We start from the raw sequence: 16647 nt of genomic DNA, 5'->3' as shown, positions 1-16647 counted from the left end.
TAGATTAATTTTCTCGTTTTATTTAGCTCCATGAAAGCCCCTTCCAAGTAGATAAAGGAAACTTAGATGAAAAGAAGTGACAAATAAATATAAAGAATTTTTCTAGAAATGCCTTATTTGGAAAATAACTGTTCTTTACCTTGCCCCCCTTAGAGACATATCTTCTTCAATTAACTTCAAATTCCAGAACTGATACAGATGTGATAGAAATGCAGCCATTTTGCAACAGCTGCACCATGCTGTGGGAACTGTTCTTAATTTTTTTCTTCAGGTATACTTCATGATAAGAGGACAGGCAATTTTGTTTGCCTTTGCTACTGTCCTGATTTCTTGTAATTCTAGTATCGCTCTTCTGTTGTAAATAATTTCAAATTATTTTGTAGAAAAATGGCTTTAAGTTAAACATTGATTAGTCTTTTTTTTTTTTTTTTTTTGTCCTCCCCTCCTCCCTCCCCAACTCTATCTGGTGTATACATTTTTGATTTTAATAGGAACATTCCTGGAACAAGTCTTCCAAAACTGACTTGTCAAGTTCATACTAGGAACTAGTTGAAGATAGAACTTTGGCTAGACTTTCTTCCCTTGTACAGCTTAAGTGATCCTCCTTTCTTTGAAAAGTTGATGACTTAATGTTTCATGCTCGTGACATTACCATGCAGGTATTTTAAGGTCTATTTCAAAATTTAACGGTCAACCTTGTCTTTTAGTTTTAAAGCTGAATTTTCCCTCCATCTGGAGGGTTATGCTTGAGCAAGTCTGGAGATGCCTTGTCTGCTGAGAGACAGGGATTCAGGCAGGGATTGTTTCCCTGAAACAGTGTAATCAGAAACAAAAGGGAAATATGCCCTGATGTGTCTCAAAAGCTGAAAGCATTGCTTGTTCCTCCTCTCCTTCCTGACTGGAATTCCAGTAATTGTTGCAGCTTTATCATCACCCACATCAATAAAAATTCTTTGTTCCTTGCAACTGCTATTTACCATTGCAATGATGGGTCGCAGGCATTTTTGTTTAAGGATGCAAAGACATTTATGTCTTTAAAATGATCATAAGCATATTCTTCCATTGAAACTATCTTTGGCATGTTCTTCTGCTTAATTAAATTGTAGCCTACTCTGTGGTTGGCTTTTCTGATAAGTTTCTTCCACTTAAGACAGTTGCAGAGAATCAGAATTGATACTTACCTCACTGAGCTGTGAGACAGAAGATTAAATTAATAATATTTCAGTGCTTTATTCCAACTCCATTCAGTGTTGTAAGAATTTCTTCTCTTAGTGCTAGACATCTGTGAAAATATTAGCAAGTATTTTTTTCGAGTTTTAGTATATAGGTGTATGGAATGTTATTTTGACATAAAGATTTAGTGCTCTATTTGATGACCAAGATAAAGTTTTCAGAAGTCTTGGAGGAAGTTTAGTATTGGTTTGGTCATTGCACATTGATCTTGGTGCGTTTATAGATGCAAAGGGCAGCACAAAGGCTAGATGCTTTCCAGCATGTGGTAATGCAGTAGATCTTTATCTTTCAGGAACCTTTTTTTTTTAATCAGATCTAAGTTCGGAAATATGTTTGAAAACAGTCTTGTCACACACATCATCAAGGTCAGGAGGGAAAGAGAGCAGAGGCTTTAGCATTTCAGATAGGCTTTGTGAGAGGAGTGTAGACTGCTAGTTCACTAACTAGTGGCTCTAGAGCAGTCCTGCAGTAGAGTGAACTCGAACCATTTCTCCAGTTCCATGAAATGTTCAGTTCACGCTGCTGTTTGGGACCCAAGCATTGTACTCACATGCAGAATTACTTGGTAAAACCCATAGATGATGAATTATGAATCTGAACTGTTAGAAGTGGTACCAGCTGAAAGCCTGGAATGCACAGCGCAGAATGATCCCTCAGGGGGAGCGAACATGGTTTTTGCAGTTGAAAGTACTGAAATTGTTGATATAACGGTGAACAGAGATTAATTCACCCTTTCTATTTATAGACAGTAGAGGGTTATTAGGCAGAGCTGTAGTATTTTGGAATAGGCCTCTTACAACTTAGTATTGTTGACTTTATCATGCTTTCTAACAATCAGTTCTGATGAAATGAAACCATTTGGTCTCCTGTTACAATGATGTACTGTAAGTGGCGAATACTACCTATGAGTCGAGTCCTAGCTTAGAGCACTTGTTGACTTCAAATAAATGTCATCTGAAAAATACTTCTGTTCAGCGTTGGACCTGATTAGCACACTCATAACTAGTTCTTATTTGTAGCAATTTGAGTTTATTACTCATAGTTTTGGGAAGCTGCCATGTGTGTTGGTGGCACTCAGTTACTAATTAAATTTATTATTAACATCAGTTAGACTAATATTAGGATCCCGAATCTGGAGGTATACAGTCTTATCATAAGTGGTCTTTCTATAATAATCTTTGCCTGCCACTGAGATTGTAGGATAAATGCTGCTTTGTGTTCATTTTTGAACCAAGAAGAACTCCCCTGATTTATTGGATTTATTCCACACTTAAACTACTGTAAGAGCATGCTGCTGCTGTGTACACACTTTCTGCCAGCAGGTGGAAATACATATACGGCTCATTCGTTGACTTCTCTTTTTGGCTGACTGATGTCACACAACTTCTCCAGCTTTTTCATGGTTAACGTAGCTATTGGTTTTAGGGGGAGGAGGAGGGGAAGAGCAGGAGAAAGTCAAGAGCAGGAGAAGCTGTTTTAGGGGCATTGGTACTTGATGTTGGGATGAAGTCAAACTCTAGAAAGGAGTTTGGAAGACTCTTCATTGAAGTGTGTCTGGATGATCGTGGAAGCAGGGGATGAAATAATACAGATCTAGGCCAATTCATAAGGTGGCTAGAAAAGCTGTTTGTTTTTATGAAGAGGACTGATGCTTGTTATACTTGCCCCATTCAGGTTATATTGCAGCTTTGTTGAAAGAATGAAAGAAGGTAATTACAGAAAACTTTGTTTGTTTGTTTTTAAGCTGATATGCTGCATTTATTGTCTTTAATGTCAGCAGATAGAGCAGTGTGAATTCTCAGATTTGGGTGAGCTTGCTAGGAGATGGGTCATGTCTGCAGACTTTCAGGCTGAGCAAATTACTGACTGTACTCAATGGGGTACATATTTTGCGGGGATGGAAGGAGTTACGTGCAAACTAGAGACTATGAGAAAAATGCCTTTGCTTGCAGGGGAATTTGTCAAGCAGACATGCGTGCCATGGAATTATTCGTGCTTGTAAGTGGCTAATTGGCCCCCTTACAGCTCAACTTAGATAGGAAAGCTTTTGCTTTCTCTTTTTCTGTGTAACACAACTTAAAGGAGAGGGTACAACTGGATCACCTGGTGTGTTTGGTGTCATCTTAACTTTGCAAGCTGATCACACCCTGCTTAACTTGTGAAAACAGACGGCTTACAGCATAACACTAGTATTTCCTTATTTTTCTTTCCTGCTTGCTGAATATTATAGCTATTGTTTTTTGCCTGAAAGAAGTGTGGAATTATTTCTATGTACACTTTTAATCAAGAGACACAAAGAGCTTCTTTCCTAGTATCCCACAATTAAAGAGGAAATGGTTGTCTAGCCTTTCTGAGGAAACTCATTTAAAAAAAAAAGGAATATTTTTTCCTCATTTTTTCCTTGAATAATAATATGAACAGATTACATTTTGCATCTTGGTCCCAAATCCAATCAACTATTACGTAAACTTTTTGCTAATTTCTGCATATAATGTAACTCCTTGGCATTTTGAAGAACACAGCAATGGTAGCCAGTGACTTTGGATTTTTTTTTTAAGCAAGTTTATCTTAGTGTAGTGAATTAGAAGTCCATCATCAGTCAGAAACATTTGATTAAATGTGAAATAAATAACCAGTGTGCATTAAAGTCTGTGACTAAAATTACAAATTTGTAATATGATTGATCTAAAACTGTAGGTGTAAAATAGAGTAGAAATATTTTTATCTGGGTCCACTAAAGTCAAGTTAATTGGAAGAAGGGCAGTGCAGGAGAAAGTGGCATTTTATTTTGTGACCATGGGGTATTGCAGAATAGTACAAGTTCGTTAAAAGGCAGGTTTAGCTGGAAGGGATAAATGTGGGCTTGTGTTTGTCAATTTATAATAGGAATGGAATTTCATTAGCACTACTATTCATTTGTGTTGTGGGAGGAAGAGTAAAATAGATTCTCATTGACTTAAAATGTCACTGTCAATTCTGGCTGCTGGAATTCTCAGCAGTTTGTTGGCTGAATATGTGAAAGAAACTAGGACTGTGGGTCAGCCCTGTTCTCTCTAATTAAGTTCCTTGGGGTTTTGTGTGGGCTTACATATTTGTTGTTGTTGTATAACATTGTGCTTTTGTGTTTTCTCTAATACCCAGGTGTTCTTTGGTTTCTGATAGAGCTTCATTTTTATTTCTGTAATGCAAACTGTCCCCTCAATTGCAAAAGTATAATTTCTAGTGTCTGTACTCCATGCCTTCCTTTCCCCGTTCTTTTGTAAAGTCCTTGACATTTCATTGCTTGGTCTACCCAGCATAATGTTTACATAATTTTCTTGTCCAGCTGCTGACTGTCCTTTTTATTTGGTATTTCTCTCAAGATTTTGTTTCTCTGCTTCTAAGAGCTACACAACAAATCTGTGTTTCCCTTTTCTTTCTTCAACTCATTCCATCTTCTGCTCCATTTTTTCCTTGTCACAAATTTTGGTGTAGTTCTTCTAGGACATCATTTGGAATCAAAGTCTGCATACTTGTAGAAAGATTTAAATGATTAGATTTTGCTTTGACTTAAACAGAATTAAATTACCATCTCTGCCAGTTCCAAACACAGAGAATTACGATCTGGCTGTTAGATTCTAAACTTCTTGGAACAAGGTTTCTTACTGTTTTTGTTTGTTCGTTTAAAGTAGTTGGTAAAAATTACTGAAAAATACTCTCCTTCTTGCTTCAAGTGGCATGTTACATTGGTCGTGGAGTTTTCTGCTAGTACTTAAAAGCCAAAATCAAGTTATTGCTCATGTAGCTCTGTTCTAGTGTACAATGAAGTGGTTTTAAAATCAAAATCAAATCAGAGATACCTGTTGTAATATTTTTGAATGTGAGGTTAACCTTAGCTGAAAATCATTTTGGCCTTTTTTAATGTTGTATCCCCATAACTTGTGAAGATTATCGTATTATTTTCCTGACAGCATTTTCTGTATGTTAGAAAATTATATGAAGAAGGGCTTTCATTTATAGACCACCAACCTTCCCATCAACCTTTGTCTTTAATAACTGTATTTTTTTCTGATTGTTTTTAAAGATGAAGAATAAATGTTTAAGTTCCTTCTTCCAATAACCCCAGAGGAAATTGCAGTGTATCACCTGGGAAAGATTCACTGCTTCTCTGTTCTCTGTTATTTTTCAAGTCTGTATTAATCACTGATATTCACCACAAGTATTGAAGAGCTCAGCTCTACAGGTCTTTGAGGTAAAATGAAGTGTCCCTTAAGCCACTTGGGCACTTGTTCCTCCTGGACACAGAGAGACCATCATCATGTCTTCATAATAGTGATTATTAATGATAGGGTGTTAGACAGGATGTTGTATTTCTTTAATTCCAAAGCAGCATACAGTAGACATAACAAGAGCAAATAACTTAAATTTTAATTAATTCCCGTCTATTTTGTAGTAGGCAAAGTCTAACACTCCCCATTTTAGATATGGCTGAAATACGGTTCAGTTGAACTACTGCTTCTCAAAATATTTCCACTTATCTCTGAAATCATAATTACAGCATTCATCGCATTTGAATATAATTGCTGCACTTTGCATTCTGTTCAAGTCTTGGGACTTAAGGAAAGAATTCATCTCAGCTTTTTATTTTTTTTCTTCCTACTGTAACCTGTACTTGGGACCCCATCTCCTTTGTTTTTTAACAATTATAACATAATGCTTCTAATGAAGCAGTGCCATACATGTAGGGGATTAATTTTAAATAGAAACAGATATTTACAAAGTAATAAACAGATATATCATGTATGTGGTTAGGCAGCTTACCCTTTCCCTGTACACAGAGATTCTGGATACAGGAACTGCAACAGCTCTGTGTTAGTTCTATTGTAGGCAAATTTTCCTAGATTATTCCACCTCTTTAAGAAATTAAATGGCATGTTCTAGGAAATGAGGAAAATACTATCTCTGCATAACAAGACTTAATTGATACTTGTCAAGTGTTTGAGATACTCTACTTTCAGAAGGCGTTGCTGGGTAGTAACGAATTCTGCTATACGCAGTGAGTGACTTGGTAGAACAGACCAGTACTAAATATGCGTGCCTTTAACATGCCTTAAAATGCTTATAACTCACACAGCAGAAATTGGAATGTTTAGAGATTTGTATTCCTGGTAGATGATGACTTCTTGAAGCATTTTCAAAAGTCTGGTCAGTGCAGTAAACTGTAGATGTCCTTGCATGTTGACTGCGTGGTACCAAATCGTGCTGAAACTTAGTTGAAGCTTTAAAGTGCTGTAGGGCTATATGAAAGCATTACTCTGTTTTTTTTTTTGAATGTGTGACCACCTGATGAGAGAGTTAGACATCTGTACTCTAAAGTAGGTATCTTCAGTTTGGAACTGATTAGAGAATAGTTGCTAACCCTTTTCTGCCTCAGCCATGATGTAATATAAGTACATTTTAAAGCTTACTCCTAAAAACAGTTGGTGTTTTGCTCACCATGTTTTTATATCATTTCGAGATGCTTTCAAATTGCTATACTTCTGTTGGGTAGAATCCTTCTAATTTCCACCAAAACTGATAGCAAAGATACATACTATTTTCAAAGTAGTAGATTGATGACTTTCAAATACGAATACTAGTGAGAATTTTAATAGAACCTGATGATGCTTGACCTTGTCCCTGCCATCTTTTCTTTTTTTAGTCTCTGTTGAAGAGAAATTGAGTTTTGGAAGAACTTACTCACAGTATTCTTCTCTCCTGTTACTTCCCCATGTGACCAGTAATGTTGAGAACAGTTTTGATGCTGGTGAGCCATCTCTGATGCTCTCCGCTTTGCTCTGCTGTGCATTTCTTGCTGCATACAATGAAGAGAAAAATGTGCAAATCAAAGAGTGCAACAGAGGATGGGGCCTGAGGCATTTGTGGAGCTCTTCCCATTAGCTGTCCCAGGGAGGTGACAGGCTCAGCACGTTGAGCACAAAGCTCTTTGAGGCTCTTTTAACATTTTTTCCTTTTTCTCTTTATCGGTCTGTTTACTGGGGTGCTCTGAAGTTTCTTAATCCTTGGGAATTATTTCAATCTGCAGCCTTGCTACTGAGCAATTGTGGTAATACCAGAGTCCAATTTAGCAGTATTTCTTCAAGAACTTGGGTCCTTGACTGATTTGTAGAGGACAAATGAAAAAAGCAATTGCAAATGGGTTTCTGTGTTATTAGAGCTCTAAACAGCCTTCCCTCTTGGCTGTGTGGCAGGTTATACCTCAGGGGAGGATGGGTGGTCCATGAACCTAAAAAGATTTAAATACTTAAGTTCAGGGTCAAGTATTCATGTCAGTGGGTGTCTTAACACACTGGTCACAGAGTGCTCAGCAATAACCATTTTCCTTAATATTCTTAGGTAGCATTGTGATTGGTAATTGAGTAGCAAGTTTTGAGTTCTCAAATTACTTTATCAGCTGTCCCTATGATTTACTTATGATTATTTCACTACAGAACCTCAATATTTGATTAATTTTTCTAAAGCACAGTGACAAGATGTTGTGCTGTGGTTAAAATTTATCTACTGTAGCAATACCAGCACAAAGAATTGGTAAGCCAGAGAAGTGAACCAAGTCAGAGGATAGAAACAGGTTACTATTGTTAAGGGCTGTTAAAAGATCTTCTCGGGGATGACTATTAGCATACAACCTCTTGCCCTCTGTGAACTCTTTCTTTTCCACCATTATTCAGTGTTTTTAGGCTGAATCAGCAGCATTTCAGTGTTTCATCAATGCATGACCCTAATCAGGAGAAAGGGAATTACTAGCTTGTGAAAGCTACCCTGAAGCTCCTTGAGGCTGTGCAGCCTCTCTTCCCATACAGATAGCTAGAGTTCACCTCTTAGGAGCCATCAGGTCCAGCATATTGGAGCATTCACCATTCTCCTCCATGACAGCCTGTAGCTCTGAAAGCATTTTTTTTTTTTTTTATTCCTCTCAGGTCTGCAGAAGGTGCTATGCTTAAATTGACTTTGGCAAGAAGCCATAATATATGGATGCAAGACGATGATCATCTACTAGTATGGAGTAGTAGTTTCTGGATGTGAAATATAAACCCCGATCTTTTGCTTCACCTGCTATTTTGATGGCTCTGATTCAATTCAGTCTACTACTTAAGCATATTTGCTCTGTTGTTTATACTTGGTTCTCCTCCCTCCAGAATATATCAGAGCAAAACGATGCTATAATGAAGGATCCATATGTTGCAGTGAGAGTCTGTGCCTCGGACATATCAAGTAGCGGAACTGTGGTTGATTTATGATTCAATCTGTTGTTAACGGTCTGGTCTTTTCATTTTTCTAATATTTCAGATATAAAAATGAGGTATTACTCCCTATTACAGAAGTGGGTTCTTCAAAGAGAAAAGATTGCTACAAATCAACATTTACATTCCTCTTTGAGGATAGCTAGTTGTGAGAAACTGAGGGGAACAGTAGAAGAAAAAGTTTAAGAGTTAAGTGCCACTATCTCTGACCTCCTGTTTGAGCATCCAGCCTGCCTGGTATAATAAAAGCTATTTATAAATTGCTGGTCTGTTAAACGTGTACAGAATTTTACGATGCATAAATTGGCAAACTGAGCCAGCAAAGGGACTTAGCAGAGTGATGAATGGATGACAGGGTGCAAGACTGAAACTGCATTTTATTCAAGGATTGTGAGGTTAAGAAGAGCTGCTGGGAAGGGGTGGCAGTTGAAGGAGAAAGAGACAGAACCCAGGAGTTAAAGAATCCAATGATCTGAGAATTATCAAGCCACATTGTCACACTTCTCTCTCTCTTTTTTTTTTTTTTTTTTTGACAGTTACAACTCCAGCTTAGTAGCTGTTTCATTTACTACATTTTCATGGGTAATTCTCCCAGATCTAATTATACCACTTACAACAGTCTCTTCCAGTGTCACAGCCTTAATCCTCCTAAAACTTAGTTTGCTCCCTAGGATGTAAAGCAACAGGTAGAAACTCGTTTTATTTCCACCCCTTAAGCCACATCCACTCCCTCTCAGGATTATAGTATGGAGAGAACATGATCAAGCAACCCAAAGTCATAATCTTGATCTGGATAGAAGTTCATGATCTAGATAGAAGTTCATGAATCTGTTCAGTTGCTTGTCTGTTAGAGACTGGTAACTCATTAAACTGTCATTTAATTATAGTGGTCATGCAAATATTCCTCAGCAGAATGTAGTTAATACAACTTAATTCCAAACACATGAGTCAACCTAAGGTCACTAGGTTGCAATTATTCTTTGTAATGTTGTCACAGCACATGTTCAACATGCAGGTGCATTTTATATCCTCAAATACCACAGAGTAAAATTAAAATGAGGCTAAAATAAAACTGTTTTGAACCAGTTAACGAAATCTCTTTTTCAAGTGTTTTTATTCCTTTTATAAACTTGTTGTAAGGTCTTCATGTATTGAATTTAAAATTGGCAGATAGATTATTTAAAGATCAGTGATTGTACTGTGAAATGCATGTTTTTGTCTTTTATGTGTTCTCTATGCCTTGCATCTGTAAGGATTCCTGCCAAAAAACATTGAAAAGAAAATTAAAGAGGCACTCAGGATAATCATTATGAAGAAAAGAATTCCCTTTGCTGGTAGGAACTAAAAAAATATATCCTCATTAGCTTTATAGTAGGAATGGCCTTTAATTTTCTTCTGGTAACTTGTGGAGTATTTTCTTAAATGGGTAGTCTGGAGGACTTTTCTTTTTATGTTTGGGGAAACTGCAGCACTTCTAATTTTCATGCAGAAAACAGAAGAGATTGTCGCAAGCCCCTGTGTTTTGACATTAATATATATTAATCTTTGGTTGTGACTTTAAATAAAATGTATGTGGCTGTCTGGATTATTGCTTTGGTCTAAGTTGTGTGTTGAAGACTAACAGTGCGTATTTGCTTGGCAGATATCCTCCTGCTTTTGGTCAGCATTGTAGCTGAAACCCTCTTCAGAATACAAAGGAAATGGGTTGAAGGAAGATTAATTCTTTTCCTTAGCCTCTTTTACAGGAGCTTGATATTTTTCAGGGAAGGGCCTATTGGCCTGTTGCTGCCTGAGCATGAGGTGTACACCTGATGGTCCCTTAGGTTAGCCATGGGTGAGTGGGAGAGCCTTAGATCCACAGGCATTATTCAGCAGACTGCGTGCTGCTAGCAGGCCCCTGAAGTGCTGCTGATCTCTGGAGCTGGCTTTGCACGCTTATTGGTATATAAGTGAGGAAAACTAGCTGTGCTGTATAGGAATGTTCTTCTCAGCCCTACCTTTGTTCTTGCAGCTATCGAGCAATGCAGCATAGGCCACTAGTTTTACCTGCACGTTGAGCCAAAATGCTCTAGGCATGTTTGGTGCCTCTGTCCTCATTGAGCCTTGGAATCATTTAGGTTTTAGGCTGGAAAAGGCCTTTAAGGTCAAGTCCAATCATCCACCTAACACAAGTTGACCACAGAATCATAGCATCATTTAGGCTGGAAAAGATTTTTAAGATTATCAAGTCTAAGCATGCACTGGTTGAACTAAGGTCTGTCACTGTGCAGTGAGTATTTTGAGTTGTATGCCATAATAAATGTCATTTGAGGGGGCTTCTTAAAGTTTGTTTGCATTGATAATAATTAATACCGTATGCGTGAAACAGAATGAATACCTGTTCTGCAAATCATAGCAAGCACAGCCTGCACACTAAGCAGAAGGCAAGAGAAGCACGATGAATGTGTTTTAGGTTCAAGATCATAGCTTTTAGGTTAAGGAACCATTTGTTCTATTATAAAATCAGTATTTTTGAAAGAGAAGATGAGCAGACTTTTTCTGTGGCAATAACTTGATACTTCTCCTCTAAACTGTTAAAGATGTTTATTTAAGAAAGCATGTTTTTGCTGGATACTTTACTTTATATGGATATTTTATGGATATAAAACATACGTATGTAATATTTAGAATGATAGTATGTGGATCAGAAATGGCTTTGACGTAACTCTAGATGGAATTTAAGTTAACTAATAACCAATCTTTTGACTTGCATATATGGAAAATTTGTTTTGGCAACTTTAAGCAGTAAATAAGAATTCCCATGCAATTTTTAGACACTTCACAGAGTAGAAACCCATTTTAACACTGGGTAGAATTGTGTTCAGAATATTTAACGTCACCATCTTTGGGAAATGCTACAAAGATGGTATTGCTTGTTGCCACATATCACATTTGGTCACTACTTAGTGTTTTCTTTTTTTTCTTCAGTGCTTTTGCTGATGTTATTTCCTCCTTGATGCTTTGATGGTAGAATCAATCACTAGAAGTAGAGCACTCATGTTAAGAAGCTAAGCATACACAGGAAAGTTTGGTCTAAATATTTGTGTTGGTTTATGAGTTAGTTTAGTTGATGCAATGTAGTAGTTGTGCTGCAGTGTGATCAGCCAAAATGATGTGATGAGGGTACTTTTTTCCTTCAGTGTCTGTTACTCCAGGATTTCTGTATGTGGAGTTTGTGTAGGAATTAGACAAGCAGGATTATGTGTGTGACTTGAAACATGAAGTGGGAAGGATAGTACAGGGTATCATACATGGGGCTCTGGGAAGGGAGCAAATTACATAACTGCCTGGGGGAAAAAAAAAAAAAGCTTGTTAAAATGGTGTTTGAAGTGTTCTACCTAAAGAAAGCAATTACGTATTCTAATCCCTAAGTCCACGAAATAAATGCATTACGTTTGCCACTTTTGTAAACATTGATTTGTTTTTCTCTGGAATTGGCAAATTAGACTTGGTTGATACCAAAGCCAAATGACGTATGAGGCAATTTCATGCTTTGTGAGTTACTGAAGAGAACGTTTGGTACATAAAGCTTGTCTTCAATTAGCTGGCTCCCCTCCCGTTTCTCTTAATCCCATTTCTCTTAATTAATTCTTAATCTGGGAATCTTTTCTTTGGGCTGTCTTCAAGAGGTTCAACAATTTCTAGAGGCTGGGTAACCACTGCAGTGGAATTGAAAGAATTTTGGTCTCCTTTGCCCCTTATACTTGTTCCTTCCTGGATTGCAGTCCTTCTTACTAATTCTCAATAGGAAACGTGCTAGAGAGCAGTATATGCCTTGACCATAATAGTGAACCCTGTCATAAAAATCACTGTCTCTACGTGGGGTCAGAGGATGTTTGGGACAGTTTTAAACTTGGAATTGTGTATCTCTGCAATAAATTCACAGAAGGATAAAAGGATCTGTTTTTCTTACTCAAGTATGTTTTTTTTTTTTGTTTGTGTAGTCTGGTACGTTGAGGTTATTTAAGGCAGGATTGCTGGCTTTCTTCTGTAACACCAGAGAGTCTGAAGAAGGACAAAGATCTAAACTTTCCATATAAACATGGTGATGGAACAGAATATACCTCAGGCAGATTTTTGTCAAATGTGAGCCTTTGTATTAACTTCGGGCCTGAATCTGTGTCTGTTGGTTGAAGAAGTGTCCAATGAATTATATGACTTTATTTTTGAAATGAGCCTATATATAGGGGTAGTTTTTAAGACTGGTAAAGATGTTTTAACTTTCCTTAAAGACATTTTCTCAATGGTCTGAAACCTCTCCTTATATTTCTACCATTTGACTTTGCCAAGGTCTGAAACAGCATTTATTTAAATGGGAGCAGATATGCAAAGATGTACTAAAAATATAATTTGTGAACCACTTTGGAAGCCTTTGGGGTGTAAATATAGATCCACACAATCTGTTAGAGAATTTTAAAGACTATAGAAAAGTATTTTTAACAGATTGAAATTATTTATATTGATTTAATTTTCATTGTCACTTGTGACTACTTTTTTCCTCTTTCCAGGTACTTTTTACATAAGACAAGATCAATACATTCAATTTGCTAAGAAGTCAAGGTCCAGATTTTTCTTGATTTAAACAGAATGATGCATGGAAACACAATAAACGAGAAGGGTATTGCTTGTTTAAAACTACAAATTGTATTAAAATACTTGCCATCTAGAAATGGTTGTGTAGGTGTCTTTTGTGTTTCCTCCATATGGGATGATTTGTGTAATCCCTGTTTCTGATACTCTGTAGAAACTTTAATAATAGAACAATTTTATTACTGCATAAATCTTTGTTATGGCAACATAAATCTTATATGACAAACTTGAGACAAAATCCTATTAATTTTGTCCTTCTATTGACTTCAGCTGAGTCATGTCCAAATTCCCTGACAAAATTAAATACGAAGAAATGAAAAGAGGCTGCTTGTCAGTATTGCCAGTATAGACACAGCTAAAATAATTCAAAACTGGTGGTAAATGTACTGACACTGGAGAGAACAGAAGTGTATCGATGCTGATTAGTTTGACTTTTTTATGATTATAGAGTCCTCAACCACATTTCTTATATAACTACCTTTAATGTAGAAATGAAAGAATACACTATGATATCACTCATAGTAATTGAGATTAACATGATGTAGCAGGGAACCCTGGCAAGATCACTTGGAAGATGGGAAAAACATTTGTTCTGGTAGCATAAACTCATCAAGACAAATCTGGGTCTCTTCTCAGTATAGGTTGCTGTCTGCAGGGAATGCCATCACAGTTGCCTTGTGATGCAAATGGCAGGCACTAATATGAAGCTTTGGATCAATTGATTCATTTCTGACTGGCAATAGCTTACCCATGCTGCACTATAATGAGCTTATTTTCCATAGTGATTGTATGTAGGTGGGGGTAGTGTAGAGGGAAAAAACAGAAGGGATTATAAAGAAAAGCAAAGGACGTGATTTAAAATCCTTCATGTGGAAAGAGGGGCTTAGAGATGGCTCTTTTTCTCACTTTTTGCACACATACCTTCTTAATTTTATCAGTATCTCTAATTAACTAGCTGTGTTCCAGTGACCTTCAATATATATGCAGGAACTTGCATGAAAGTGAGAAATGTTACTCCCAAAGATTAAAACTTGGCTTTGCATCTGCTCAGTCTGGTTATTTGTTTTTTAATGTAATGATTTGGATGCTGAGGATAATTACCACAGGCTCTGACATGGACTGAAAGCTCACGAGAGAGCTATTTTTAACTGTGGTACTAAAAGCTACAGTAAATTATTAAAAAATTCAATATCCAATTTGGCAAAACCTGATAGTACTTGCCTTAACTGTTCGTAAGCTACATAGTAGGCTGTTGAAGTGTATTCTTTAAAAAAATAAGCAGAAGTAGCAATTCATTGAAGGAAAACTGTATTCTTTGTTGTCCTGAACACTGCAGTTAAGGAATAAATAATTAGTTTGAGCATCATGAATAAAAACCTGAAATGACCATGGAACAGTTTTTAGATCTAAGTTTGTATTTGTTACTGCTCACTGGAAATAGCCCTTTTGTTTCGATGTGCTGCACTGGAGAAAGGATCGGAAGGATCTGCAAGTTCTTCAAGACGTAATAGTGTTTAGCAGATGTGTCAGAGTATTGTGGAGCTTCAATCCTGTGGCAGGCAGGCAGGTTTTGAATGAAATGGGGCGGGACTGGGCTGTGGGACTCACAGCTCTTTAACAGAACCACGTATAAGATGCTTCTGACTCCCAATGCCTACCAGTGAGCTACGATCTCTCTTGTCCTTCAGTAAGGCTGAAACTCCTAGTTCTGAGTTTCTGCTGGCATGGGTCACCTTTTAAATTTAGAAGTGCTAACTGTCACAATTACAGCACAATCTGATGTCAAGAGACATAGACTGTGACCTTGGATGAATCATTTGGTCTTGTGCAGAATAGAGAACTTATTTGGGTAATAAAGCTATTACCTTAAAAAAGTTAGGAGCACAATTGTTTTATAATTTAACGGTCAATTCAGGAGTCGAGGTGTTTGCTGTGGGACTTAGGTATTTTTTACAGAATCCAGTGAGTATTCCATTCGTAGGTTATTCAGAAATGCACTTTTTTTTCTTTGTTTTTACTATTTGTATTCATGTAGTGACACTCAAATTTAAAGTTGTGAGGGAATTCCAAATTCCCATGAGCAAGTTTAAAAAAAAAAAGTGCTAGTGCTTTAGCATCTGGGCAAAAGCAGGAAGCCTTCAATTGGTGTCCAGTTTTGTCACAGTTCCTCCTTCTTCCTCCATACAAAAATTGGCTTTTCTTGCTAGTTAAACAGCTTCCATATTTTTCTGCTTTGTCATTTCTTCCTGGAAAGCGCAGCATGTCCTGAAACAGCTGAGTTTGTAGCTCTCATTCCTGTAGATGTAGACATGTCATCCACAAGTGAAATGTTGGGCAGAAACAATGCTTAATATGCAGGATGTTGCTACTACACAACAGTTCATGGAATGTTTTTGGCAAAGAAAAAGATCTCTTAAAAATGAGGTTTTGTAGGTTCTGGAATTTGCAAAAAATGTTGAATAGTTTCAGATATGAAAAATACTACATTTAGATGTACAAAATGGAGAAAATGATGCATCCTTTTCCCTTGTATCCAAAAACGTACTGATTGCCCAGGATGTGGGAAACCTGATTCAGCACTGAGACTGTAAATCACACCTCTTGCATATCAGGCAAATGCTTACTGCTAGTGTTTCTGGCCCAGGCACTCTCAGTTTCTTCTGTTGCTGCTGTTGCAAGATAAGTAAATGAAATTTCCTAGCATGCTTCAAATAGTAGGTTTGAGTTAACTGAAGGCTAGATTTGAGTGTCAGGACACAAGTTGAGAAAAACGTCTTAACATCTTGCTTCTAAGGTAAGTCTCCTTTGGTCTCTTGTATTGGAGAAGGTTGACTTTGAATGCAGTACTGGGTAGCTGCTGTTGAATCGATGGGCAGAATGACACCCGAATTCTCAAGCCAATTTGCTTTCAGGCCAAGTATGGTGTGAAGCTGAAGCAGCTTAGACTGGGAGTTCTCATGAGGTCATGGACAGGGTGTAGTGGCACATTGGCAGAACATGAGTACAAATGTGCTTTCAGTTATTCATAATGTTATGTAAGAAAATAGGTCATTGAATAGCAAGAAATTTATAAATGTTAACTGTATTTATTTCAATAAATGAGTCTACTTTTCCATCTAATCTTAGGCTCTTTTGAGGAAATGTTGTGAAGTTTTAATTATTTTTTTCTTTCTAGTGCCTATCCTTTTGTACTGCCTCTGAGACCATGCATCATGAATGTATGGTTAACATTAAGGCAGCATATTCAGCATGCTTTAACTTGCATGCAGAATGTCCATACCCTAAGGGAATATTTGACCTAAGGGGAAAATAGCGCAGCAATTAGTTGGAGGCAATACACAACTCTAATGGCCCCTGCTACAACTTTGGTGGATGCAAAGATGCCTTAGTAAATCTTTGCGATCTACATGAGGGTGAGAAGTGACTGTCTGTCTATCCTCCTGCAGACCCATCTATATGGAGATGAAATCAGCTTTGTCTTCTTTCAGTTACCCCAGGCCAGCAT

General features: G+C 37.2%; 1 protein-coding gene across 34 annotated transcripts in view; it reads left to right on the top strand.

Annotated features, from left to right (window-relative positions):
* ARVCF (ARVCF delta catenin family member) overlaps positions 1-16647 on the top strand; it is a 277795-nt gene that overhangs the window by 24376 nt on the left and 236772 nt on the right. Inside the window, exon 1 of one of the 34 annotated variants that reach the window (XM_072024633.1) lies at positions 15854-15936. The exons of the other annotated variants lie outside the window; for them this stretch is intronic. The gene's annotated coding sequence lies outside the window, so the exon portion shown is untranslated. Of the gene's footprint in view, positions 1-15853; positions 15937-16647 lie in introns of those variants that run through there. 34 annotated transcript variants of the gene reach the window in all.

Source organism: Anas platyrhynchos, chromosome 16 (genome assembly GCF_047663525.1).
Source record: "Anas platyrhynchos isolate ZD024472 breed Pekin duck chromosome 16, IASCAAS_PekinDuck_T2T, whole genome shotgun sequence".
Lineage (NCBI taxonomy): Eukaryota > Metazoa > Chordata > Aves > Anseriformes > Anatidae > Anas > Anas platyrhynchos.
Note: the sequence above shows the minus strand (reverse complement) of the source record. Positions and strands in the feature narration are given on the sequence as shown.